This window comes from Gadus macrocephalus, chromosome 4 (genome assembly GCF_031168955.1).
Source record: "Gadus macrocephalus chromosome 4, ASM3116895v1".
In the NCBI taxonomy this organism is placed as follows: Eukaryota; Metazoa; Chordata; class Actinopteri; order Gadiformes; family Gadidae; genus Gadus; species Gadus macrocephalus.
In genome coordinates, this window is record NC_082385.1 from 17,075,735 (window position 1) to 17,079,613 (window position 3,879).

At 42.6% G+C, this 3,879-nt stretch overlaps 1 long non-coding RNA gene across 1 annotated transcript; it reads right to left on the reverse strand.

Annotated features, from left to right (window-relative positions):
* Positions 1 to 959: 959 nt before the first annotated feature.
* On the reverse strand, positions 960 to 1,333 carry LOC132455521 (uncharacterized). The gene is made up of 2 exons (XR_009525260.1): positions 1,174 to 1,333; positions 960 to 1,033 (listed from the first exon to the last, which is right to left on the reverse strand). It is a non-coding gene; the product is annotated as an uncharacterized LOC132455521 (long non-coding RNA).
* Positions 1,334 to 3,879: the final 2,546 nt, after the last annotated feature.

Consider the following 3,879-nt stretch of genomic DNA (forward strand, 5'->3'; position numbering starts at 1 on the left):
CTAAAATCAGATGCATCTTTTTCACCCCGGTCTTCTGCTCTAAAAATGTTTACTTTTCCCACAATTTCATAGAAAAGCCAAACGTCCACAGTCTCAAACCGATTTTGCCGAAATGACCATTTTGTTATTGCATAACTACCATACGGCTATCATTAGGTGGATACCATTAGCAGTGCAAATTTTCTTTTAAGAAAGCCCTTAATTCTCTTGTGAAATGTGTCCTTGGAGCTTTCTTGATGTTGTGTGCTTATCAATCGACATTTTCACCATGTGAATGAGACTTCATGCAGTTCAGGAATGTCATTGGCTCAATGGGATAATGCCTTGTACTTGTTGAATGTTCGAATCCCGATAAGAGCATTATGAACAAGCTGAACATGAAATTCTGTCATTTCCACTCATTTACGAAACACAACATTGAACAGCACCTGAAATTCATCAGGCAATCAACATTCCGGCTCATTCGTTTTCAAGAATCGGACTGCCAAGACACAGAATGGCATTTAGGGGAACTTCTTCATTAACCATTTTTGATTCATTTTCATTATTAACTCCGTCATATTTATATTTCTTCCGTTAGTGTTCTTCAGACCCTCCAGGATTTTGCGATGTTACGGTTTGCAACTTTAACGCAACATCAACCAATCACCACGAATTGAGGGCGGTGTCGCAATTTTAACCAACCACCGCCACTTTCCCGCAAATTTGACCAATCAGTGGCGTTGTCTTGAACTGACGTCGACAAACTACCTTCCGCCTTACTACCGTGTTTACTACTTTAAGTGATTCAATTATTCATGCAGCATGTGCGTGTCCAACGTTTCACACTTGCCGACCAAAATAACTGCGAAAGATCGCGAAAAGCAGTATCCTGGTATTCTACATGAAAGCGGGGGAAAATTATTTTGCACTTTATGCAACATTGTGATGGAACATAAGCGGAAATCTTCCATTGATAAGCATTTTGCCACTGCGAAATATAACTACAGAACTGCGGAACTGCAGGCAGGACGTCAGACGACGAGGCAGATCACTATGACACAGGCTGTTGCATCCAAGTCAATTGCCAGCGCGGAAAGAATCAAGAATCAAGTATTCATAGGACCATTCTCAGTGTTTTGGTTCTTTTAATTAATGCTTTTTTCAGTAATAACCTAATATTTAACAAATTACTCGGGAAAAATTGCAGTAATAACTTAATATTTAACCTCAGGAAAATCGCAACTTTTATCGCAACTTTCATTTCCTCTCGCACTGTAATCCCAACAAAAACCTAAAAATCACACTTTCATTGCAAATTTTTGGAAAAGCTCACGCAACATCAGGCATTTTAGGCCGCGACAATCTAGAAAAAGGCCTGTGAAATCATGGAGGGACTGGTTCTTGACTTCAAATGTTTAATTTCCCCAGAATTTCCAAGATTTTTCAGGTATATGCTTTAGAAAGCCCTTAATTCACTTGAGAAATGTGTGCTTTGAGTTTTCTGGATGTTGTGTGCTTATCAATAGACATTTTGACCATGTGAATGAGGCTGCAGTTCAGGTTTATAAGTGGAATATCTTTCCATAAATATGACAATTATATGTTATATTTATATATCTTCCATTAGTGTCATCTTGACTTTTAATTTTGCTCACCGCTTGCGGTTAAATTTATTATTATTATTGTGTTTCATTGTCAATTCCTTTTCTCTCCGTCTTAATTTCTGTCACAAAGGATCTACATAAGTACGTCAGTCTTTAACATGAACCCCCTAGACTCAAGGCTGTAAGAGGAACTACATGCTAGTCTCTAGTGAACCACCGTTACAATGACTACATGCTACTCTCTACCTTGAACCCCCTATCGGCCGTAGGGGGAACTACATGCTAATCTCTAGTGAACCACCTAAAGGCCATTAGAGGAACTTCATGCTAGGCTCTAGTGAACCAACTATAGGCTGTTCGAGGAACTACATTAGAGTCTCTACCGTGAGACACCTAAAAGCCAATAGAGGAGATACATGCTAGTCTCTACCGTGAACCCCCTAAATGCCATTAGAGGAACTACATGCTAGTCTCTATAGTGAACCACCTGAAAGCCATTCGAGGAGCTACATGCTAGTCTCTCGTGAACCCCCTAGAGGCTGTTAGAGGAACTACATGCTAGTCTCTAGTGAACCACTTAAAGGCCGTTAGTGGAACTTCCTGCTAGGCTCTAGTGAATCAACTATAAGCTGTTCGAGGAACTACATGCTAGTCTCTACCGTGAACCACCTAAAAGCCATTCGAGGAGATACATGCTAGTCCCTACCGTGAACCCCCTAAAGGCCGTTAGAGGAACTACATGCTAGTCTCTATCATGAACCACCTAAAATCCATTTGAGGAACTACATGCTAGTCTCTAGTGAACCCCCTAGAGGCTGTTAGAGGAACTACATGCTAGTCTCTACCTTGAACCCCTTACTGTAAAGGTCATTAATGGAACTACATGCTAATCTCTATTGAACCTCCTAAAGGCCGTTAGAGGAACTACATGCTAGTCTCTAGAGAACCACCTAAAGGCCATTAGAGGAACTTCATGCTAGGCTCTAGTGAACCAACTATAGGCTGTTCGAGGAACTACATTAGAGTCTCTACCGGGAGACACCTAAAAGCCAATAGAGGAGATACATGCTAGTCTCATCCGTGAACCCCCTAAATGCCATTAGAGGAACTACATGCTAGTCTCTATAGTGAACCACCTGAAAGCCATTCGAGGAGCTACATGCTAGTCTCTAGTGAACCCCCTAGAGGCTGTTAGAGGAACTACATGCTAGTCTCTAGTGAACCACTTAAAGGCCGTTAGAGGAACTTCCTGCTAGGCTCTAGTGAATCAACTATAAGCTGTTCGAGGAACTACATGCTAGTCTCTACCGTGAACCACCTAAAAGCCATTAGAGGAGATACATGCTAGTCTCTACCGTGAACCCCCTAAAGGCCGTTAGAGGAACTACATGCTAGTCTCTATCATGAACCACCTAAAAGCCATTAGAGGAACTACATGCTAGTCTCTAGTGAACCCCCTAGAGGCTGTTAGAGGAACTACATGCTAGTCTCTACCTTGAACCCCTTACTGTAAAGGTCATCAAAGGAACTACATGATAATCTCTATTGAACCTCCTAAAGGCCGTTAGAGGAACTACATGCTAGTCTCTAGAGAACCACCTAGAGGCCGTTAGAGGAATTACATGCTAGTCTCTAGTGAACCCCCTAGAGGCTGTTAGAGGAACTACATGCTAGTCTCTACCTTGAACCCCTTACTGTAAAGGTCATTAAAGGAACTACATGATAATCTCTATTGAACCTCCTAAAGGCCGTTAGAGGAACTACATGCTAGTCTCTAGAGAACCACCTAGAGGCCGTTAGAGGAATTACATGCTAGTCTCTACCATGAACCATCTAAAGGCAGTTAGAAAAACGACAGGTTACTCCATACCGTGAGCCACCCATAGGTCGTTAGAGGAACAACATGTAACTCTACACCGTGAGCCACCTGTAGGCTGTTAGCGAAACTACATGTAGCTCTATACCGTGAGCCACCTTTAGGCTGGTAGAGGAACTACATGTAACTCTATACCGTGAGCCTCCTAAAGGCTGTAAGAGGTACTCCACATAAGTGTCTTCCACCAAGGGTCCACATTCGGTCATGGCTGCCGCCTGCTCTCATCCATCCATCTGCTGGAATGTTCCGGTCTCTCTGCCTCCCTCTGTTCACCTCTCAGCCTTGAACACAGTGCCTGCATGGAGGAGTTTCCACACCTCCATCCCCCATCTTTCTCTTTCTTTATTTCCCAGTTTCTTCCAGATTCTACACACACACAACTACTGAATGCTTCTTCATGCCCTCTCTTTCTTCCCC